Below are 23,826 nucleotides of genomic sequence, written 5' to 3'. Positions count from 1 at the left end.
ATCAGGCCTGCAAAGAAACTGCGTTTCACAGGCCTTTGGAAGAGATGTTCCCGGTAGGCTGTAAGAGCACTGTGCAGAGCGAGTTGTTTCTTAGCTTCCCAAAGAGCTGGAAGCAAGATGCTGTGGGGCCCAACTCGCCCTTTGGAAAGAAGCCTGCACGTTGTGCCTTTCAGCTCTAGGGCAAAGTAGCACACCCAGAGCAGAAGTCCTACTTCAGCCAGATCAGGCCTGCAAAGAAACTGCGTTTCACAGGCCTTTGGGAGAGATGTTCCCGGTAGGCTGTAAGAGCACTGTGCAGAGCGAGTTGTTTCTTAGCTTCCCAAAGAGCTGGAAGCAAGATGCTGTGGGGCCCAACTCGCCCTTTGGAAAGAAGCCTGCACGTTGTGCCTTTCAGCTCTAGGGCAAAGTAGCACACCCAGAGCAGAAGTCCTACTTCAGCCAGATCAGGCCTGCAAAGAAACTGCGTTTCACAGGCCTTTGGAAGAGATGTTCCCGGTAGGCTGGAAGAGCACTGTGCAGAGCGAGTTGTTTCTTAGCTTCCCAAAGAGCTGGAAGCAAGATGCTGTGGGGCCCAACTCGCCCTTTGGAAAGAAGCCTGCACGTTGTGCCTTTCAGCTCTAGGGCAAAGTAGCACACCCAGAGCAGAAGTCCTACTTCAGCCAGATCAGGCCTGCAAAGAAACTGCGTTTCACAGGCCTTTGGAAGAGATGTTCCCGGTAGGCTGTAAGAGCACTGTGCAGAGCGAGTTGTTTCTTAGCTTCCCAAAGAGCTGGAAGCAAGATGCTGTGGGGCCCAACTCGCCCTTTGGAAAGAAGCCTGCACGTTGTGCCTTTCAGCTCTAGGGCAAAGTAGCACACCCAGAGCAGAAGTCCTACTTCAGCCAGATCAGGCCTGCAAAGAAACTGCGTTTCACAGGCCTTTGGAGGAGATGTTCCCACTAGGCTGTAAGAGCACTGTGCAGAGCGAGTTGTTTCTTAGCTTCCCAAAGAGCTGGAAGCAAGATGCTGTGGGGCCCAACTCGCCCTTTGGAAAGAAGCCTGCACGTTGTGCCTTTCAGCTCTAGGGCAAAGTAGCACACCCAGAGCAGAAGTCCTACTTCAGCCAGATCAGGCCTGCAAAGAAACTGCGTTTCACAGGCCTTTGGAAGAGATGTTCCCACTAGGCTGTAAGAGCACTGTGCAGAGCGAGTTGTTTCTTAGCTTCCCAAAGAGCTGGAAGCAGGATTCTGTGGGGCCCAACTCGCCCTCTGGAAAGAAGCCTGCACGTTGTGCCTTTCAGCTCTAGAGCAAAGTAGCACACCCAGAGCAGAAGTCCTACTTCAGCCAGATCAGGCCTGCAAAGAAACTGCGTTTCACAGGCCTTTGGAGGAGATGTTCCCGGTAGGCTGTAAGAGCACTGTGCAGAGCGAGTTGTTTCTTAGCTTCCCAAAGAGCTGGAAGCAAGATGCTGTGGGGCCCAACTCGCCCTTTGGAAAGAAGCCTGCACGTTGTGCCTTTCAGCTCTAGGGCAAAGTAGCACACCCAGAGCAGAAGTCCTACTTCGGCCAGATCAGGCCTGCAAAGAAACTGCGTTTCACAGGCCTTTGGAAGAGATGTTCCCACTAGGCTGTAAGAGCACTGTGCAGAGCGAGTTGTTTCTTAGCTTCCCAAAGAGCTGGAAGCAAGATGCTGTGGGGCCCAACTCGCCCTTTGGAAAGAAGCCTGCACGTTGTGCCTTTCAGCTCTAGGGCAAAGTAGCACACCCAGAGCAGAAGTCCTACTTCAGCCAGATCAGGCCTGCAAAGAAACTGCGTTTCACAGGCCTTTGGAAGAGATGTTCCCGGTAGGCTGGAAGAGCACTGTGCAGAGCGAGTTGTTTCTTAGCTTCCCAAAGAGCTGGAAGCAAGATGCTGTGGAGCCCTACTCGCCCTTAGGAAAGAAGCCTGCACGTTGTGCCTTTCAGCTCTAGGGCAAAGTAGCACACCCAGAGCAGAAGTCCTACTTCAGCCAGATCAGGCCTGCAAAGAAACTGCGTTTCACAGGCCTTTGGAAGAGATGTTCCCACTAGGCTGTAAGAGCACTGTGCAGAGCGAGTTGTTTCTTAGCTTCCCAAAGAGCTGGAAGCAAGATGCTGTGGGGCCCAACTCGCCCTTTGGAAAGAAGCCTGCACGTTGTGCCTTTCAGCTCTAGGGCAAAGTAGCACACCCAGAGCAGAAGTCCTACTTCAGCCAGATCAGGCCTGCAAAGAAACTGCGTTTCACAGGCCTTTGGAAGAGATGTTCCCGGTAGGCTGTAAGAGCACTGTGCAGAGCGAGTTGTTTCTTAGCTTCCCAAAGAGCTGGAAGCAAGATGCTGTGGGGCCCAACTCGCCATTTGGAAAGAAGCCTGCACGTTGTGCCTTTCAGCTCTAGGGCAAAGTAGCACACCCAGAGCAGAAGTCCTACTTCAGCCAGATCAAGCCTGCAAAGAAACTGCGTTTCACAGGCCTTTGGAAGAGATGTTCCCGGTAGGCTGTAAGAGCACTGTGCAGAGCGAGTTGTTTCTTAGCTTCCCAAAGAGCTGGAAGCAAGATGCTGTGGGGCCCAACTCGCCCTTTGGAAAGAAGCCTGCACGTTGTGCCTTTCAGCTCTAGGGCAAAGTAGCACACCCAGAGCAGAAGTCCTACTTCAGCCAGATCAGGCCTGCAAAGAAACTGCGTTTCACAGGCCTTTGGAAGAGATGTTCCCGGTAGGCTGTAAGAGCACTGTGCAGAGCGAGTTGTTTCTTAGCTTCCCAAAGAGCTGGAAGCAAGATGCTGTGGGGCCCAACTCGCCCTTTGGAAAGAAGCCTGCACGTTGTGCCTTTCAGCTCTAGGGCAAAGTAGCACACCCAGAGCAGAAGTCCTACTTCAGCCAGATCAGGCCTGCAAAGAAACTGCGTTTCACAGGCCTTTGGAAGAGATGTTCCCGGTAGGCTGTAAGAGCACTGTGCAGAGCGAGTTGTTTCTTAGCTTCCCAAAGAGCTGGAAGCAAGATGCTGTGGGGCCCAACTCGCCCTTTGGAAAGAAGCCTGCACGTTGTGCCTTTCAGCTCTAGGGCAAAGTAGCACAACCAGAGCAGAAGTCCTACTTCAGCCAGATCAGGCCTGCAAAGAAACTGCGTTTCACAGGCCTTTGGAAGACATGTTCCCGGAAGGCTGTAAGAGCACTGTGCAGAGCGAGTTGTTTCTTAGCTTCCCAAAGAGCTGGAAGCAAGATGCTGTGGGGCCCAACTCGCCCTTTGGAAAGAAGCCTGCACGTGGTGCCTTTCAGCTCTAGGGCAAAGTAGCACACCCAGAGCAGAAGTCCTACTTCAGCCAGATCAGGCCTGCAAAGAAACTGCGTTTCACAGGCCTTTGGAAGAGATGTTCCCGGTAGGCTGTAAGAGCACTGTGCAGAGCGAGTTGTTTCTTAGCTTCCCAAAGAGCTGGAACCAAGATGCTGTGGGGCCCAACTCGCCCTTTGGAAAGAAGCCTGCACGTTGTGCCTTTCAGCTCTAGGGCAAAGTAGCACACCCAGAGCAGAAGTCCTACTTCAGCCAGATCAGGCCTGCAAAGAAACTGCGTTTCACAGGCCTTTGGAAGAGATGTTCCCGGTAGGCTGTAAGAGCACTGTGCAGCGCGAGTTGTTTCTTAGCTTCCCAAAGAGCTGGAAGCAAGATGCTGTGGGTACCAACTCGCCCTTTGGAAAGAAGCCTGCACGTTGTGCCTTTCAGCTCTAGGGCAAAGTAGCACACCCAGAGCAGAAGTCCTACTTCAGCCAGATCAGGCCTGCAAAGAAACTGCGTTTCACAGGCCTTTGGAAGACATGTTCCCGGTAGGCTGTAAGAGCACTGTGCAGAGCGAGTTGTTTCTTAGCTTCCCAAAGAGCTGGAAGCAAGATGCTGTGGGGCCCAACTCGCCCTTTGGAAAGAAGCCTGCACGTTGTGCCTTTCAGCTCTAGGGCAAAGTAGCACACCCAGAGAAGAAGTCCTACTTCAGCCAGATCAGGCCTGCAAAGAAACTGCGTTTCACAGGCCTTTGGAAGAGATGTTCCCGGTAGGCTGTAAGAGCACTGTGCAGAGCGAGTTGTTTCTTAGCTTCCCAAAGAGCTGGAAGCAAGATGCTGTGGGGCCCAACTCGCCCTTTGGAAAGAAGCCTGCACGTTGTGCCTTTCAGCTCTAGGGCAAAGTAGCACAACCAGAGCAGAAGTCCTACTTCAGCCAGATCAGGCCTGCAAAGAAACTGCGTTTCACAGGCCTTTGGAAGACATGTTCCCGGAAGGCTGTAAGAGCACTGTGCAGAGCGAGTTGTTTCTTAGCTTCCCAAAGAGCTGGAAGCAAGATGCTGTGGGGCCCAACTCGCCCTTTGGAAAGAAGCCTGCACGTGGTGCCTTTCAGCTCTAGGGCAAAGTAGCACACCCAGAGCAGAAGTCCTACTTCAGCCAGATCAGGCCTGCAAAGAAACTGCGTTTCACAGGCCTTTGGAAGAGATGTTCCCGGTAGGCTGTAAGAGCACTGTGCAGAGCGAGTTGTTTCTTAGCTTCCCAAAGAGCTGGAACCAAGATGCTGTGGGGCCCAACTCGCCCTTTGGAAAGAAGCCTGCACGTTGTGCCTTTCAGCTCTAGGGCAAAGTAGCACACCCAGAGCAGAAGTCCTACTTCAGCCAGATCAGGCCTGCAAAGAAACTGCGTTTCACAGGCCTTTGGAAGAGATGTTCCCGGTAGGCTGTAAGAGCACTGTGCAGAGCGAGTTGTTTCTTAGCTTCCCAAAGAGCTGGAAGCAAGATGCTGTGGGGCCCAACTCGCCCTTTGGAAAGAAGCCTGCACGTTGTGCCTTTCAGCTCTAGGGCAAAGTAGCACACCCAGAGCAGAAGTCCTACTTCAGCCAGATCAGGCCTGCAAAGAAACTGCGTTTCACAGGGCTTTGGAGGAGATGTTCCCACTAGGCTGTAAGAGCACTGTGCAGAGCGAGTTGTTTCTTAGCTTCCCAAAGAGCTGGAAGCAAGATGCTGTGGGGCCCATCTCGCCCTTTGGAAAGAAGCCTGCACGTTGTGCCTTTCAGCTCTAGGGCAAAGTAGCACACCCAGAGCAGAAGTCCTACTTCGGCCAGATCAGGCCTGCAAAGAAGCTGCGTTTCACAGGCCTTTGGAAGAGATGTTCCCGGTAGGCTGTAAGAGCACTGTGCAGAGCGAGTTGTTTCTTAGCTTCCCAAAGAGCTGGAAGCAAGATGCTGTGGGGCCCAACTCGCCCTCTGGAAAGAAGCCTGCACGTTGCGCCTTTCAGCTCTAGGGCAAAGTAGCACACCCAGAGCAGAAGTCCTACTTCAGCCAGATCAGGCCTTCAAAGAAACTGCGTTTCACAGGCCTTTGGAAGAGATGTTCCCGGTAGGCTGTAAGAGCACTGTGCAGAGCGAGTTGTTTCTTAGCTTCCCAAAGAGCTGGAAGCAAGATGCTGTGGGGCCCAACTCGCCCTTTGGAAAGAAGCCTGCACGTTGTGCCTTTCAGCTCTAGGGCAAAGTAGCACACCCAGAGCAGAAGTCCTACTTCAGCCAGATCAGGCCTGCAAAGAAACTGCGTTTCACAGGCCTTTGGAAGAGATGTTCCCACTAGGCTGTAAGAGCACTGTGCAGAGCGAGTTGTTTCTTAGCTTCCCAAAGAGCTGGAAGCAAGATGCTGTGGGGCCCAACTCGCCCTATGGAAAGAAGCCTGCACGTTGTGCCTTTCAGCTCTAGGGCAAAGTAGCACACCCAGAGCAGAAGTCCTACTTCGGCCAGATCAGGCATGCAAAGAAACTGCGTTTCACAGGCCTTTGGAAGAGATGTTCCCGGTAGGCTGTAAGAGCACTGTGCAGAGCGAGTTGTTTCTTAGCTTCCCAAAGAGCTGGAAGCAAGATGCTGTGGGGCCCAACTCGCCCTTTGGAAAGAAGCCTGCACGTTGTGCCTTTCAGCTCTAGGGCAAAGTAGCACACCCAGAGCAGAAGTCCTACTTCAGCCAGATCAGGCCTGCAAAGAAACTGCGTTTCACAGGCCTTTGGAAGAGATGTTCCCGGTAGGCTGTAAGAGCACTGTGCAGAGCGAGTTGTTTCTTAGCTTCCCAAAGAGCTGGAAGCAAGATGCTGTGGGGCCCAACTCGCCCTTTGGAAAGAAGCCTGCACGTTGTGCCTTTCAGCTCTAGGGCAAAGTAGCACACCCAGAGCAGAAGTCCTACTTCAGCCAGATCAGGCCTGCAAAGAAACTGCGTTTCACAGGCCTTTGGAAGAGATGTTCCCGGTAGGCTGTAAGAGCACTGTGCAGAGCGAGTTGTTTCTTAGCTTCCCAAAGAGCTGGAAGCAAGATGCTGTGGGGCCCAACTCGCCCTTTGGAAAGAAGCCTGCACGTTGTGCCTTTCAGCTCTAGGGCAAAGTAGCACACCCAGAGCAGAAGTCCTACTTCAGCCAGATCAGGCCTGCAAAGACACTGCGTTTCACTTTCCTTTGGAGGAGATGTTCCCACTAGGCTGTAAGAGCACTGTGCAGAGCGAGTTGTTTCTTAGCTTCCCAAAGAGCTGGAAGCAAGATGCTGTGGGGCCCAACTCGCCCTTTGGAAAGAAGCCTGCACGTTGTGCCTTTCAGCTCTAGGGCAAAGTAGCACACCCAGAGCAGAAGTGCTACTTCAGCCAGATCAGGCCTGCAAAGAAACTGCGTTTCACAGGCCTTTGGAAGAGATGTTCCCGGTAGGCTGTAAGAGCACTGTGCAGAGCGAGTTGTTTCTTAGCTTCCCAAAGAGCTGGAAGCAAGATGCTGTGGGGCCCAACTCGCCCTTTGGAAAGAAGCCTGCACGTTGTGCCTTTCAGCTCTAGGGCAAAGTAGCACACCCAGAGCAGAAGTGCTACTTCAGCCAGATCAGGCCTGCAAAGAAACTGCGTTTCACAGGCCTTTGGAAGAGATTTTCCCGGTAGGCTGTAAGAGCACTGTGCAGAGCGAGTTGATTCTTAGCTTCCCAAAGAGCTGGAAGCAAGATGCTGTGGGGCCCAACTCGCCCTTTGGAAAGAAGCCTGCACGTTGTGCCTTTCAGCTCTAGGGCAAAGTAGCACACCCAGAGCAGAAGTCCTACTTCAGCCAGATCAGGCCTGCAAAGAAACTGCGTTTCACAGGCCTTTGGAAGAGATGTTCCCGGTAGGCTGTAAGAGCACTGTGCAGAGCGAGTTGTTTCTTAGCTTCCCAAAGAGCTGGAAGCAAGATGCTGTGGGGCCCAACTCGCCCTTAGGAAAGAAGCCTGCACGTTGTGCCTTTCAGCTCTAGGGCAAAGTAGAACACCCAGAGCAGAAGTCCTACTTCAGCCAGATCAGGCCTGCAAAGAAACTGCGTTTCACAGGCCTTTGGAAGAGATGTTCCCGGTAGGCTGTAAGAGCACTGTGCAGAGCGAGTTGTTTCTTAGCTTCCCAAAGAGCTGGAAGCCAGATGCTGTGGGGCCCAACTCGCCCTTTGGAAAGAAGCCTGCACGTTGTGCCTTTCAGCTCTAGGGCAAAGTAGCACACCCAGAGCAGAAGTCCTACTTCAGCCAGATCAGGCCTGCAAAGAAACTGCGTTTCACAGGCCTTTGGAAGAGATGTTCCCGGTAGGCTGTAAGAGCACTGTGCAGAGCGAGTTGTTTCTTAGCTTCCCAAAGAGCTGGAAGCAAGATGCTGTGGGGCCCAACTCGCCCTTTGGAAAGAAGCCTGCACGTTGTGCCTTTCAGCTCTAGGGCAAAGTAGCACACCCAGAGCAGAAGTGCTACTTCAGCCAGATCAGGCCTGCAAAGAAACTGCGTTTCACAGGCCTTTGGAAGAGATGTTCCCGGTAGGCTGTAAGAGCACTGTGCAGAGCGAGTTGTTTCTTAGCTTCCCAAACAGCTGGAAGCAAGATGCTGTGGGGCCCAACTCGCCCTTTCGAAAGAAGCCTGCACGTTGTGCCTTTCAGCTCTAGGGCAAAGTAGCACACCCAGAGCAGAAGTCCTACTTCAGCCAGATCAGGCCTGCAAAGAAACTGCGTTTCACAGGCCTTTGGGAGAGATGTTCCCGGTAGGCTGTAAGAGCACTGTGCAGAGCGAGTTGTTTCTTAGCTTCCCAAAGAGCTGGAAGCAAGATGCTGTGGGGCCCAACTCGCCCTTTGGAAAGAAGCCTGCACGTTGTGCCTTTTCAGCTCTAGGGCAAAGCAGCACACCCAGAGCAGAAGTCCTACTTCAGCCAGATCAGGCCTGCAAAGAAACTGCGTTTCACAGGCCTTTGGGAGAGATGTTCCCGGTAGGCTGTAAGAGCACTGTGCAGAGCGAGTTGTTTCTTAGCTTCCCAAAGAGCTGGAAGCAAGATGCTGTGGGGCCCAACTCGCCCTTGGAAAGAAGCCTGCACGTTGTGCCTTTCAGCTCTAGGGCAAAGTAGCACACCCAGAGCAGAAGTGCTACTTCAGCCAGATCAGGCCTGCAAAGAAACTGCGTTTCACAGGCCTTTGGAAGAGATGTTCCCGGTAGGCTGTAAGAGCACTGTGCAGAGCGAGTTGTTTCTTAGCTTCCCAAAGAGCTGGAAGCAAGATGCTGTGGGGCCCAACTCGCCCTTTGGAAAGAAGCCTGCACGTTGTGCCTTTCAGCTCTAGGGCAAAGTAGCACACCCAGAGCAGAAGTCCTACTTCAGCCAGATCAGGCCTGCAAAGAAACTGCGTTTCACAGGCCTTTGGAAGACATGTTCCCGGTAGGCTGTAAGAGCACTGTGCAGAGCGAGTTGTTTCTTAGCTTCCCAAAGAGCTGGAAGCAAGATGCTGTGGGGCCCAACTCGCCCTTTGGAAAGAAGCCTGCACGTTGTGCCTTTCAGCTCTAGGGCAAAGTAGCACACCCAGAGCAGAAGTCCTACTTCAGCCAGATCAGGCCTGCAAAGAAACTGCGTTTCACAGGCCTTTGGAAGAGATGTTCCCACTAGGCTGTAAGAGCACTGTGCAGAGCGAGTTGTTTCTTAGCTTCCCAAAGAGCTGGAAGCAAGATGCTGTGGGGCCCAACTCGCCCTTTGGAAAGAAGCCTGCACGTTGTGCCTTTCAGCTCTAGGGCAAAGTAGCACACCCAGAGCAGAAGTCCTACTTCAGCCAGATCAGGCCTGCAAAGAAACTGCGTTTCACAGGCCTTTGGGAGAGATGTTCCCGGTAGGCTGTAAGAGCACTGTGCAGAGCGAGTTGTTTCTTAGCTTCCCAAAGAGCTGGAAGCAAGATGCTGTGGGGCCCAACTCGCCCTTTGGAAAGAAGCCTGCACGTTGTGCCTTTCAGCTCTAGGGCAAAGTAGCACACCCAGAGCAGAAGTCCTACTTCAGCCAGATCAGGCCTGCATAGAAACTGCGTTTCACAGGCCTTTGGAAGAGATGTTCCCGGTAGGCTGTAAGAGCACTGTGCAGAACGAGTTGTTTCTTAGCTTCCCAAAGAGCTGGAAGCAAGATGCTGTGGGGCCCAACTCGCCCTTTGGAAAGAAGCCTGCACGTTGTGCCTTTCAGCTCTAGGGCAAAGTAGCACACCCAGAGCAGAAGTCCTACTTCAGCCAGATCAGGCCTGCAAAGACACTGCGTTTCACAGGCCTTTGGAGGAGATGTTCCCACTAGGCTGTAAGAGCACTGTGCAGAGCGAGTTGTTTCTTAGCTTCCCAAAGAGCTGGAAGCAAGATGCTGTGGGGCCCAACTCGCCCTTTGGAAAGAAGCCTGCACGTTGTGCCTTTCAGCTCTAGGGCAAAGTAGCACACCCAGAGCAGAAGTCCTACTTCAGCCAGATCAGGCCTGCAAAGAAACTGCGTTTCACAGGCCTTTGGAAGAGATGTTCCCGGTAGGCTGTAAGAGCACTGTGCAGAGCGAGTTGTTTCTTAGCTTCCCAAAGAGCTGGAAGCAAGATGCTGTGGGGCCCAACTCGCCCTTTGGAAAGAAGCCTGCACGTTGTGCCTTTCAGCTCTAGGGCAAAGTAGCACACCCAGAGCAGAAGTCCTACTTCAGCCAGATCAGGCCTGCAAAGAAACTGCGTTTCACAGGCCTTTGGAAGAGATGTTCCCACTAGGCTGTAAGAGCACTGTGCAGAGCGAGTTGTTTCTTAGCTTCCCAAAGAGCTGGAAGCAAGATGCTGTGGGGCCCAACTCGCCCTTTGGAAAGAAGCCTGCACGTTGTGCCTTTCAGCTCTAGGGCAAAGTAGCACACCCAGAGCAGAAGTCCTACTTCAGCCAGATCAGGCCTGCAAAGAAACTGCGTTTCACAGGCCATTGGAAGAGATGTTCCCACTAGGCTGTAAGAGCACTGTGCAGAGCGAGTTGTTTCTTAGCTTCCCAAAGAGCTGGAAGCAAGATGCTGTGGGGCCCAACTCACCCTTTGGAAAGAAGCCTGCACGTTGTGCCTTTCAGCTCTAGGGCAAAGTAGCACACCCAGAGCAGAAGTCCTACTTCAGCCAGATCAGGCCTGCAAAGAAACTGCGTTTCACAGGCCTTTGGAAGAGATGTTCCCACTAGGCTGTAAGAGCACTGTGCAGAGCGAGTTGTTTCTTAGCTTCCCAAAGAGCTGGAAGCAAGATTCTGTGGGGCCCAACTCGCCCTCTGGAAAGAAGCCTGCACGTTGTGCCTTTCAGCTCTAGAGCAAAGTAGCACACCCAGAGCAGAAGACCTACTCCAGCCAGATCAGGCCTGCAAAGAAACTGCGTTTCACAGGCCTTTGGAGGAGATGTTACCGGTAGGCTGTAAGAGCACTGTGCAGAGCGAGTTGTTTCTTAGCTTCCCAAAGAGCTGGAAGCAAGATGCTGTGGGGCCCAACTCGCCCTTTGGAAAGAAGCCTGCACGTTGTGCCTTTCAGCTCTAGGGCAAAGTAGCACACCCAGAGCAGAAGTCCTACTTCAGCCAGATCAGGCCTGCAAAGAAACTGCGTTTCACAGGCCGTTGGAAGAGATGTTCCCGGTAGGCTGTAATAGCACTGTGCAGAGCGAGTTGTTTCTTAGCTTCCCAAAGAGCTGGAAGCAAGATGCTGTGGGGCCCAACTCGCCCTTTGGAAAGAAGCCTGCACGTTGTGCCTTTCAGCTCTAGGGCAAAGTAGCACACCCAGAGCAGAAGTCCTACTTCAGCCAGATCAGGCCTGCAAAGAAACTGCGTTTCTCAGGCCTTTGGAAGAGATTTTCCCGGTAGGCTGTAAGAGCACTGTGCAGAGCGAGTTGATTCTTAGCTTCCCAAAGAGCTGGAAGCAAGATGCTGTGTGGCCCAACTCGCCCTTTGGAAAGAAGCCTGCACGTTGTGCCTTTCAGCTCTAGGGCAAAGTAGCACACCCAGAGCAGAAGTCCTACTTCAGCCAGATCAGGCCTGCAAAGAAACTGCGTTTCACAGGCCTTTGGAAGAGATGTTCCCGGTAGGCTGTAAGAGCACTGTGCAGAGCGAGTTGATTCTTAGCTTCCCAAAGAGCTGGAAGCAAGATGCTGTGGGGCCCAACTCGCCCTTTGGAAAGAAGCCTGCACGTTGTGCCTTTCAGCTCTAGGGCAAAGTAGCACACCCTGAGAAGAAGTGCTACTTCAGCCAGATCAGGCCTGCAAAGAAACTGCGTTTCACAGGCCTTTGGAAGAGATGTTCCCGGTAGGCTGTAAGAGCACTGTGCAGAGCGAGTTGTTTCTTAGCTTCCCAAAGAGCTGGAAGCAAGATGCTGTGGGGCCCAACTCGCCCTTTGGAAAGAAGCCTGCACGTTGTGCCTTTCAGCTCTAGGGCAAAGTAGCACACCCATAGCAGAAGTCCTACTTCAGCCAGATCAGGCCTGCAAAGAAACTGCGTTTCACAGGCCTTTGGAAGAGATGTTCCCGGTAGGCTGTAAGAGAACTGTGCAGAGCGAGTTGTTTCTTAGCTTCCCAAAGAGCTGGAAGCAAGATGCTGTGGGGCCCAACTCGCCCTTTGGAAAGAAGCCTGCACGTTGTGCCTTTCAGCTCTAGGGCAAAGTAGCACACCCAGAGCAGAAGTGCTACTTCAGCCAGATCAGGCCTGCAAAGAAACTGCGTTTCACAGGCCTTTGGAAGAGATGTTCCCGGTAGGCTGTAAGAGCACTGTGCAGAGCGAGTTGTTTCTTAGCTTCCCAAAGAGCTGGAAGCAAGATGCTGTGGGGCCCAACTCGCCCTTTGGAAAGAAGCCTGCACGTTGTGCCTTTCAGCTCTAGGGCAAAGTAGCACACCCAGAGCAGAAGTCCTACTTCAGCCAGATCAGGCCTGCAAAGAAACTGCGTTTCACAGGCCTTTGGGAGAGATGTTCCCGGTAGGCTGTAAGAGCACTGTGCAGAGCGAGTTGTTTCTTAGCTTCCCAAAGAGCTGGAAGCAAGATGCTGTGGGGCCCAACTCGCCATTTGGAAAGAAGCCTGCACGTTGTGCCTTTCAGCTCTAGGGCAAAGTAGCACACCCAGAGCAGAAGTCCTACTTCAGCCAGATCAGGCCTGCAAAGAAACTGCGTTTCACAGGCCTTTGGAAGAGATGTTCCCGGTAGGCTGTAAGAGCACTGTGCAGAGCGAGTTGTTTCTTAGCTTCCCAAAGAGCTGGAAGCAAGATGCTGTGGGGCCCAACTCGCCCTTTGGAAAGAAGCCTGCACGTTGTGCCTTTCAGCTCTAGGGCAAAGTAGCACACCCAGAGCAGAAGTCCTACTTCAGCCAGATCAGGCCTGCAAAGAAACTGCGTTTCACAGGCCTTTGGAAGAGATGTTCCCGGTAGGCTGTAAGAGCACTGTGCAGAGCGAGTTGTTTCTTAGCTTCCCAAAGAGCTGGAAGCAAGATGCTGTGGGGCCCAACTCGCCCTTGGAAAGAAGCCTGCACGTTGTGCCTTTCAGCTCTAGGGCAAAGTAGCACACCCAGAGCAGAAGTCCTACTTCAGCCAGATCAGGCCTGCAAAGAAACTGCGTTTCACAGGCCTTTGGAAGAGATGTTCCCGGTAGGCTGTAAGAGCACTGTGCAGAGCGAGTTGTTTCTTAGCTTCCCAAAGAGCTGGAAGCAAGATGCTGTGGGGCCCAACTCGCCCTTTGGAAAGAAGCCTGCACGTTGTGCCTTTCAGCTCTAGGGCAAAGTAGCACACCCAGAGCAGAAGTCCTACTTCAGCCAGATCAGGCCTGCAAAGAAACTGCGTTTCACAGGCCTTTGGAAGACATGTTCCCGGTAGGCTGTAAGAGCACTGTGCAGAGCGAGTTGTTTCTTAGCTTCCCAAAGAGCTGGAAGCAAGATGCTGTGGGGCCCAACTCGCCCTTGGAAAGAAGCCTGCACGTTGTGCCTTTCAGCTCTAGGGCAAAGTAGCACACCCAGAGCAGAAGTCCTACTTCAGCCAGATCAGGCCTGCAAAGAAACTGCGTTTCACAGGCCTTTGGAAGAGATGTTCCCGGTAGGCTGTAAGAGCACTGTGCAGAGCGAGTTGTTTCTTAGCTTCCCAAAGAGCTGGAAGCAAGATGCTGTGGGGCCCAACTCGCCCTTTGGAAAGAAGCCTGCACGTTGTGCCTTTCAGCTCTAGGGCAAAGTAGCACACCCAGAGCAGAAGTCCTACTTCAGCCAGATCAGGCCTGCAAAGAAACTGCGTTTCACAGGCCTTTGGAAGACATGTTCCCGGTAGGCTGTAAGAGCACTGTGCAGAGCGAGTTGTTTCTTAGCTTCCCAAAGAGCTGGAAGCAAGATGCTGTGGGGCCCAACTCGCCCTTTGGAAAGAAGCCTGCACGTTGTGCCTTTCAGCTCTAGGGCAAAGTAGCACACCCAGAGCAGAAGTCCTACTTCAGCCAGATCAGGCCTGCAAAGAAACTGCGTTTCACAGGCCTTTGGAAGAGATGTTCCCACTAGGCTGTAAGAGCACTGTGCAGAGCGAGTTGTTTCTTAGCTTCCCAAAGAGCTGGAAGCAAGATGCTGTGGGGCCCAACTCGCCCTTTGGAAAGAAGCCTGCACGTTGTGCCTTTCAGCTCTAGGGCAAAGTAGCACACCCAGAGCAGAAGTCCTACTTCAGCCAGATCAGGCCTGCAAAGAAACTGCGTTTCACAGGCCTTTGGGAGAGATGTTCCCGGTAGGCTGTAAGAGCACTGTGCAGAGCGAGTTGTTTCTTAGCTTCCCAAAGAGCTGGAAGCAAGATGCTGTGGGGCCCAACTCGCCCTTTGGAAAGAAGCCTGCACGTTGTGCCTTTCAGCTCTAGGGCAAAGTAGCACACCCAGAGCAGAAGTCCTACTTCAGCCAGATCAGGCCTGCATAGAAACTGCGTTTCACAGGCCTTTGGAAGAGATGTTCCCGGTAGGCTGTAAGAGCACTGTGCAGAGCGAGTTGTTTCTTAGCTTCCCAAAGAGCTGGAAGCAAGATGCTGTGGGGCCCAACTCGCCCTTTGGAAAGAAGCCTGCACGTTGTGCCTTTCAGCTCTAGGGCAAAGTAGCACACCCAGAGCAGAAGTCCTACTTCAGCCAGATCAGGCCTGCAAAGACACTGCGTTTCACAGGCCTTTGGAGGAGATGTTCCCACTAGGCTGTAAGAGCACTGTGCAGAGCGAGTTGTTTCTTAGCTTCCCAAAGAGCTGGAAGCAAGATGCTGTGGGGCCCAACTCGCCCTTTGGAAAGAAGCCTGCACGTTGTGCCTTTCAGCTCTAGGGCAAAGTAGCACACCCAGAGCAGAAGTCCTACTTCAGCCAGATCAGGCCTGCAAAGAAACTGCGTTTCACAGGCCTTTGGAAGAGATGTTCCCGGTAGGCTGTAAGAGCACTGTGCAGAGCGAGTTGTTTCTTAGCTTCCCAAAGAGCTGGAAGCAAGATGCTGTGGGGCCCAACTCGCCCTTTGGAAAGAAGCCTGCACGTTGTGCCTTTCAGCTCTAGGGCAAAGTAGCACACCCAGAGCAGAAGTCCTACTTCAGCCAGATCAGGCCTGCAAAGAAACTGCGTTTCACAGGCCTTTGGAAGAGATGTTCCCACTAGGCTGTAAGGGCACTGTGCAGAGCGAGTTGTTTCTTAGCTTCCCAAACAGCTGGAAGCAAGATGCTGTGGGGCCCAACTCGCCCTTTGGAAAGAAGCCTGCACGTTGTGCCTTTCAGCTCTAGGGCAAAGTAGCACACCCAGAGCAGAAGTCCTACTTCAGCCAGATCAGGCCTGCAAAGAAACTGCGTTTCACAGGCCATTGGAAGAGATGTTCCCACTAGGCTGTAAGAGCACTGTGCAGAGCGAGTTGTTTCTTAGCTTCCCAAAGAGCTGGAAGCAAGATGCTGTGGGGCCCAACTCACCCTTTGGAAAGAAGCCTGCACGTTGTGCCTTTCAGCTCTAGGGCAAAGTAGCACACCCAGAGCAGAAGTCCTACTTCAGCCAGATCAGGCCTGCAAAGAAACTGCGTTTCACAGGCCTTTGGAAGAGATGTTCCCACTAGGCTGTAAGAGCACTGTGCAGAGCGAGTTGTTTCTTAGCTTCCCAAAGAGCTGGAAGCAAGATTCTGTGGGGCCCAACTCGCCCTCTGGAAAGAAGCCTGCACGTTGTGCCTTTCAGCTCTAGAGCAAAGTAGCACACCCAGAGCAGAAGACCTACTCCAGCCAGATCAGGCCTGCAAAGAAACTGCGTTTCACAGGCCTTTGGAGGAGATGTTACCGGTAGGCTGTAAGAGCACTGTGCAGAGCGAGTTGTTTCTTAGCTTCCCAAAGAGCTGGAAGCAAGATGCTGTGGGGCCCAACTCGCCCTTTGGAAAGAAGCCTGCACGTTGTGCCTTTCAGCTCTAGGGCAAAGTAGCACACCCAGAGCAGAAGTGCTACTTCAGCCAGATCAGGCCTGCAAAGAAACTGCGTTTCACAGGCCGTTGGAAGAGATGTTCCCGGTAGGCTGTAATAGCACTGTGCAGAGCGAGTTGTTTCTTAGCTTCCCAAAGAGCTGGAAGCAAGATGCTGTGGGGCCCAACTCGCCCTTTGGAAAGAAGCCTGCACGTTGTGCCTTTCAGCTCTAGGGCAAAGTAGCACACCCAGAGCAGAAGTCCTACTTCAGCCAGATCAGGCCTGCAAAGAAACTGCGTTTCTCAGGCCTTTGGAAGAGATTTTCCCGGTAGGCTGTAAGAGCACTGTGCAGAGCGAGTTGATTCTTAGCTTCCCAAAGAGCTGGAAGCAAGATGCTGTGTGGCCCAACTCGCCCTTTGGAAAGAAGCCTGCACGTTGTGCCTTTCAGCTCTAGGGCAAAGTAGCACACCCAGAGCAGAAGTCCTACTTCAGCCAGATCAGGCCTGCAAAGAAACTGCGTTTCACAGGCCTTTGGAAGAGATGTTCCCGGTAGGCTGTAAGAGCACTGTGCAGAGCGAGTTGATTCTTAGCTTCCCAAAGAGCTGGAAGCAAGATGCTGTGGGGCCCAACTCGCCCTTTGGAAAGAAGCCTGCACGTTGTGCCTTTCAGCTCTAGGGCAAAGTAGCACACCCTGAGCAGAAGTGCTACTTCAGCCAGATCAGGCCTGCAAAGAAACTGCGTTTCACAGGCCTTTGGAAGAGATGTTCCCGGTAGGCTGTAAGAGCACTGTGCAGAGCGAGTTGTTTCTTAGCTTCCCAAAGAGCTGGAAGCAAGATGCTGTGGGGCCCAACTCGCCCTTTGGAAAGAAGCCTGCACGTTGTGCCTTTCAGCTCTAGGGCAAAGTAGCACACCCATAGCAGAAGTCCTACTTCAGCAAGATCAGGCCTGCAAAGAAACTGCGTTTCACAGGCCTTTGGAAGAGATGTTCCCGGTAGGCTGTAAGAGAACTGTGCAGAGCGAGTTGTTTCTTAGCTTCCCAAAGAGCTGGAAGCAAGATGCTGTGGGGCCCAACTCGCCCTTTGGAAAGAAGCCTGCACGTTGTGCCTTTCAGCTCTAGGGCAAAGTAGCACACCCAGAGCAGAAGTGCTACTTCAGCCAGATCAGGCCTGCAAAGAAACTGCGTTTCACAGGCCTTTGGAAGAGATGTTCCCGGTAGGCTGTAAGAGCACTGTGCAGAGCGAGTTGTTTCTTAGCTTCCCAAAGAGCTGGAAGCAAGATGCTGTGGGGCCCAACTCGCCCTTTGGAAAGAAGCCTGCACGTTGTGCCTTTCAGCTCTAGGGCAAAGTAGCACACCCAGAGCAGAAGTCCTACTTCAGCCAGATCAGGCCTGCAAAGAAACTGCGTTTCACAGGCCTTTGGGAGAGATGTTCCCGGTAGGCTGTAAGAGCACTGTGCAGAGCGAGTTGTTTCTTAGCTTCCCAAAGAGCTGGAAGCAAGATGCTGTGGGGCCCAACTCGCCATTTGGAAAGAAGCCTGCACGTTGTGCCTTTCAGCTCTAGGGCAAAGTAGCACACCCAGAGCAGAAGTCCTACTTCAGCCAGATCAGGCCTGCAAAGAAACTGCGTTTCACAGGCCTTTGGAAGAGATGTTCCCGGTAGGCTGTAAGAGCACTGTGCAGAGCGAGTTGTTTCTTAGCTTCCCAAAGAGCTGGAAGCAAGATGCTGTGGGGCCCAACTCGCCCTTTGGAAAGAAGCCTGCACGTTGTGCCTTTCAGCTCTAGGGCAAAGTAGCACACCCAGAGCAGAAGTCCTACTTCAGCCAGATCAGGCCTGCAAAGAAACTGCGTTTCACAGGCCTTTGGAAGAGATGTTCCCGGTAGGCTGTAAGAGCACTGGGCAGAGCGAGTTGTTTCTTAGCTTCCCAAAGAGCTGGAAGCAAGATGCTGTGGGGCCCAACTCGCCCTTTGGAAAGAAGCCTGCACGTTGTGCCTTTCAGCTCTAGGGCAAAGTAGCACACCCAGAGCAGAAGTCCTACTTCAGCCAGATCAGGCCTGCAAAGAAACTGCGTTTCACAGGCCTTTGGAAGAGATGTTCCCACTAGGCTGTAAGAGCACTGTGCAGAGCGAGTTGTTTCTTAGCTTCCCAAAGAGCTGGAAGCAAGATGCTGTGGGGCCCAACTCGCCCTTTGGAAAGAAGCCTGCACGTTGTGCCTTTCAGCTCTAGGGCAAAGTAGCACACCCAGAGCAGAAGTCCTACTTCAGCCAGATCAGGCCTGCAAAGAAACTGCGTTTCACAGGCCTTTGGAAGAGATGTTCCCACTAGGCTGTAACAGCACTGTGCAGAGCGAGTTGTTTCTTAGCTTCCCAAAGAGCTGGAAGCAGGATTCTGTGGGGCCCAACTCGCCCTCTGGAAAGAAGCCTGCACGTTGTGCCTTTCAGCTCTAGAGCAAAGTAGCACACCCAGAGCAGAAGTCCTACTTCAGCCAGATCAGGCCTGCAAAGAAACTGCGTTTCACAGGCCTTTGGAGGAGATGTTCCCGGTAGGCTGTAAGAGCACTGTGCAGAGCGAGTTGTTTCTTAGCTTCCCAAAGAGCTGGAAGCAAGATGCTGTGGGGCCCAACTCGCCCTTTGGAAAGAAGCCTGCACGTTGTGCCTTTCAGCTCTAGGGCAAAGTAGCACACCCAGAGCAGAAGTCCTACTTCAGCCAGATCAGGCCTGCAAAGAAACTGCGTTTCACAGGCCGTTGGAAGAGATGTTCCCGGTAGGCTGTAAGAGCACTGTGCAGAGCGAGTTGTTTCTTAGCTTCCCAAAGAGCTGGAAGCAAGATGCTGTGGGGCCCAACTCGCCCTTTGGAAAGAAGCCTGCACGTTGTGCCTTTCAGCTCTAGGGCAAAGTAGCACACCCAGAGCAGAAGTCCTACTTCAGCCAGATCAGGCCTGCAAAGAAACTGCGTTTCACAGGCCTTTGGAAGAGATGTTCCCGGTAGGCTGTAAGAGCACTGTGCAGAGCGAGTTGTTTCTTAGCTTCCCAAAGAGCTGGAAGCAAGATGCTGTGGGGCCCAACTCGCCCTTTGGAAAGAAGCCTGCACGTTGTGCCTTTCAGCTCTAGGGCAAAGTAGCACACCCAGAGCAGAAGTCCTACTTCAGCCAGATCAGGCCTGCAAAGAAACTGCGTTTCACAGGCCTTTGGGAGAGATGTTCCCGGTAGGCTGTAAGAGCACTGTGCAGAGCGAGTTGTTTCTTAGCTTCCCAAAGAGCTGGAAGCAAGATTCTGTGGGGCACAACTCGCCCTCTGGAAAGAAGCATGCACGTTGTGCCTTTCAGCTCTAGAGCAAAGTAGCACACCCAGAGCAGAAGTCCTACTTCAGCCAGATCAGGCCTGCAAAGAAACTGCGTTTCACAGGCCTTTGGAGGAGATGTTCCCGGTAGGCTGTAAGAGCACTGTGCAGAGCGAGTTGTTACTTAGCTTCCCAAAGAGCGGGAAGCAAGATGCTGTGGGGCCCAACTCGCCCTTTGGAAAGAAGCCTGCACGTTGTGCCTTTCAGCTCTAGGGCAAAGTAGCACACCCAGAGCAGAAGTGCTACTTCAGCCAGATCAGGCCTGCAAAGAAACTGCGTTTCACAGGCCGTTGGAAGAGATGTTCCCGGTAGGCTGTAAGAGCACTGTGCAGAGTGAGTTGTTTCTTAGCTTCCCAAAGAGCTGGAAGCAAGATGCTGTGGGGCCCAACTCGCCCTTTGGAAAGAAGCCTGCACGTTGTGCCTTTCAGCTCTAGGGCAAAGTAGCACACCCAGAGCAGAAGTCCTACTTCAGCCAGATCAGGCCTGCAAAGAAACTGCGTTTCACAGGCCTTTGGAAGAGATTTTCCCGGTAGGCTGTAAGAGCACTGTGCAGAGCGAGTTGTTTCTTAGCTTCCCAAAGAGCTGGAAGCAAGATTCTGTGGGGCCCAACTCGCCCTTTGGAAAGAAGCCTGCACGTTGTGCCTTTCAGCTCTAGGTCAAAGTAGCACACCCAGAGCAGAAGTCCTACTTCAGCCAGATCAGGCCTGCAAAGAAACTGCGTTTCACAGGCCTTTGGAAGAGATGTTCCCGGTAGGCTGTAAGAGCACTGTGCAGAGCGAGTTGTTTCTTAGCTTCCCAAAGAGCTGGAAGCAAGATGCTGTGGGGCCCAACTCGCCCTTTGGAAAGAAGCCTGCACGTTGTGCCTTTCAGCTCTAGGGCAAAGTAGCACACCCTGAGCAGAAGTGGTACTTCAGCCAGATCAGGCCTGCAAAGAAACTGCGTTTCACAGGCCTTTGGAAGAGATGTTCCCGGTAGGCTGTAAGAGCACTGTGCAGAGCGAGTTGTTTCTTAGCTTCCCAAAGAGCTGGAAGCAAGATGCTGTGGGGCCCAACTCGCCCTTTGGAAAGAAGCCTGCACGTTGTGCCTTTCAGCTCTAGGGCAAAGTAGCACACCCAGAGCAGAAGTCCTACTTCAGCCAGATCAGGCCTGCAAAGAAACTGCGTTTCACAGGCCTTTGGAAGACATGTTCCCACTAGGCTGTAAGAGCACTGTGCAGAGCGAGTTGTTTCTTAGCTTCCCAAAGAGCTGGAAGCAAGATGCTGTGGGGCCCAACTCGCCCTTTGGAAAGAAGCCTGCACGTTGTGCCTTTCAGCTCTAGGGCAAAGTAGCACACCCAGAGCAGAAGTGCTACTTCAGCCAGATCAGGCCTGCAAAGAAACTGCGTTTCACAGGCCTTTGGAAGAGATGTTCCCGGTAGGCTGTAAGAGCACTGTGCAGAGCGAGTTGTTTCTTAGCTTCCCAAAGAGCTGGAAGCAAGATGCTGTGGGGCCCAACTCGCCCTTTGGAAAGAAGCCTGCACGTTGTGCCTTTCAGCTCTAGGGCAAAGTAGCACACCCAGAGCAGAAGTCCTACTTCAGCCAGATCAGGACTGCAAAGAAACTGCGTTTCACAGGCCTTTGGAAGAGATGTTCCCGGTAGGCTGTAAGAGCACTGTGCAGAGCGAGTTGTTTCTTAGCTTCCCAAAGAGCTGGAAGCAAGATGCTGTGGGGCCCAACTCGCCCTTTGGAAAGAAGCCTGCACGTTGTGCCTTTCAGCTCTAGGGCAAAGTAGCACACCCAGAGCAGAAGTCCTACTTCAGCCAGATCAGGCCTGCAAAGAAACTGCGTTTCACAGGCCTTTGGAAGAGATGTTCCCACTAGGCTGTAAGAGCACTGTGCAGAGCGAGTTGTTTCTTAGCTTCCCAAAGAGCTGGAAGCAAGATGCTGTGGGGCCCAACTCGCCCTTTGGAAAGAAGCCTGCACGTTGTGCCTTTCAGCTCTAGGGCAAAGTAGCACACCCAGAGCAGAAGTCCTACTTCAGCCAGATCAGGCCTGCAAAGAAACTGCGTTTCACAGGCCTTTGGAAGAGATGTTCCCTGTAGGCTGTAAGAGCACTGTGCAGAGCGAGTTGTTTCTTAGCTTCCCAAAGAGCTGGAAGCAAGATGCTGTGGGGCCCAACTCGCCCTTTGGAAAGAAGCCTGCACGTTGTGCCTTTCAGCTCTAGGGCAAAGTAGCACACCCAGAGCAGAAGTCCTACTTCAGCCAGATCAGGCCTGCAAAGAAACTGCGTTTCACAGGCCTTTGGAAGAGATGTTCCCGGTAGGCTGTAAGAGCACTGTGCAGAGCGAGTTGTTTCTTAGCTTCCCAAAGAGCTGGAAGCAAGATGCTGTGGGGCCCAACTCGCCCTTTGGAAAGAAGCCTGCACGTTGTGCCTTTCAGCTCTAGGGCAAAGTAGCACACCCAGAGCAGAAGTCCTACTTCAGCCAGATCAGGCCTGCAAAGAAACTGCGTTTCACAGGCCTTTGGAAGAGATGTTCCCACTAGGCTGTAAGAGCACTGTGCAGAGCGAGTTGTTTCTTAGCTTCCCAAAGAGCTGGAAGCAAGATGCTGTGGGGCCCAACTCGCCCTTTGGAAAGAAGCCTGCACGTTGTGCCTTTCAGCTCTAGGGCAAAGTAGCACACCCAGAGCAGAAGTCCTACTTCAGCCAGATCAGGCCTGCAAAGAAACTGCGTTTCACAGGCCATTGGAAGAGATGTTCCCACTAGGCTCTAAGAGCACTGTGCAGAGCGAGTTGTTTCTTAGCTTCCCAAAGAGCTGGAAGCAAGATGCTGTGGGGCCCAACTCACCCTTTGGAAAGAAGCCTGCACGTTGTGCCTTTCAGCTCTAGGGCAAAGTAGCACACCCAGAGCAGAAGTCCTACTTCAGCCAGATCAGGCCTGCAAAGAAACTGCGTTTCACAGGCCTTTGGAAGAGATGTTCCCACTAGGCTGTAAGAGCACTGTGCAGAGCGAGTTGTTTCTTAGCTTCCCAAAGAGCTGGAAGCAAGATTCTGTGGGGCCCAACTCGCCCTCTGGAAAGAAGCCTGCACGTTGTGCCTTTCAGCTTTAGAGCAAAGTAGCACACCCAGAGCAGAAGTCCTACTTCAGCCAGATCAGGCCTGCAAAGAAACTGCGTTTCACAGGCCTTTGGAGGAGATGTTCCCGGTAGGCTGTAAGAGCACTGTGCAGAGCGAGTTGTTTCTTAGCTTCCCAAAGAGCTGGAAGCAAGATGCTGTGGGGCCCAACTCGCCCTTTGGAAAGAAGCCTGCACGTTGTGCCTTTCAGCTCTAGGGCAAAGTAGCACACCCAGAGCAGAAGTGCTACTTCAGCCAGATCAGGCCTGCAAAGAAACTGCGTTTCACAGGCCGTTGGAAGAGATGTTCCCGGTAGGCTGTAAGAGCACTGTGCAGAGCGAGTTGTTTCTTAGCTTCCCAAAGAGCTGGAAGCAAGATGCTGTGGGGCCCAACTCGCCCTTTGGAAAGAAGCCTGCACGTTGTGCCTTTCAGCTCTAGGGCAAAGTAGCACACCCAGAGCAGAAGTCCTACTTCAGCCAGATCAGGCCTGCAAAGAAACTGCGTTTCACAGGCCTTTGGAAGAGATTTTCCCGGTAGGCTGTAAGAGCACTGTGCAGAGCGAGTTGATTCTTAGCTTCCCAAAGAGCTGGAAGCAAGATGCTGTGGGGCCCAACTCGCCCTTTGGAAAGAAGCCTGCACGTTGTGCCTTTCAGCTCTAGGGCAAAGTAGCACACCCAGAGCAGAAGTCCTACTTCAGCCAGATCAGGCCTGCAAAGAAACTGCGTTTCACAGGCCTTTGGAAGAGATGTTCCCGGTAGGCTGTAAGAGCACTGTGCAGAGCGAGTTGTTTCTTAGCTTCCCAAAGAGCTGGAAGCAAGATGCTGTGGGGCCCAACTCGCCCTTTGGAAAGAAGCCTGCACGTTGTGCCTTTCAGCTCTAGGGCAAAGTAGCACACCCTGAGCAGAAGTGCTACTTCAGCCAGATCAGGCCTGCAAAGAAACTGCGTTTCACAGGCCTTTGGAAGAGATGTTCCCGGTAGGCTGTAAGAGCACTGTGCAGAGCGAGTTGTTTCTTAGCTTCCCAAAGAGCTGGAAGCAAGATGCTGTGGGGCCCAACTCGCCCTTTGGAAAGAAGCCTGCACGTTGTGCCTTTCAGCTCTAGGGCAAAGTAGCACACCCAGAGCAGAAGTCCTACTTCAGCCAGATCAGGCCTGCAAAGAAACTGCGTTTCACAGGCCTTTGGAAGACATGTTCCCACTAGGCTGTAAGAGCACTGTGCAGAGCGAGTTGTTTCTTAGCTTCCCAAAGAGCTGGAAGCAAGATGCTGTGGGGCCCAACTCGCCCTTTGGAAAGAAGCCTGCACGTTGTGCCTTTCAGCTCTAGGGCAAAGTAGCACACCCAGAGCAGAAGTCCTACTTCAGCCAGATCAGGCCTGCAAAGAAACTGCGTTTCACAGGCCTTTGGAAGAGATGTTCCCGGTAGGCTGTAAGAGCACTGTGCAGAGCGAGTTGTTTCTTAGCTTCCCAAAGAGCTGGAAGCAAGATGCTGTGGGGCCCAACTCGCCCTTTGGAAAGAAGCCTGCACGTTGTGCCTTTCAGCTCTAGGGCAAAGTAGCACACCCAGAGCAGAAGTCCTACTTCAGCCAGATCAGGCCTGCAAAGAAACTGCGTTTCACAGGCCTTTGGAAGAGATGTTCCCGGTAGGCTGTAAGAGCACTGTGCAGAGCGAGTTGTTTCTTAGCTTCCCAAAGAGCTGGAAGCAAGATGCTGTGGAGCCCAACTCGCCCTTTGGAAAGAAGCCTGCACGTTGTGCCTTTCAGCTCTAGGG

The sequence above is a fragment of the Equus caballus genome, chromosome 17 (genome assembly GCF_041296265.1).
Source record: "Equus caballus isolate H_3958 breed thoroughbred chromosome 17, TB-T2T, whole genome shotgun sequence".
In the NCBI taxonomy this organism is placed as follows: Eukaryota; Metazoa; Chordata; class Mammalia; order Perissodactyla; family Equidae; genus Equus; species Equus caballus.
Note: the sequence above shows the minus strand (reverse complement) of the source record.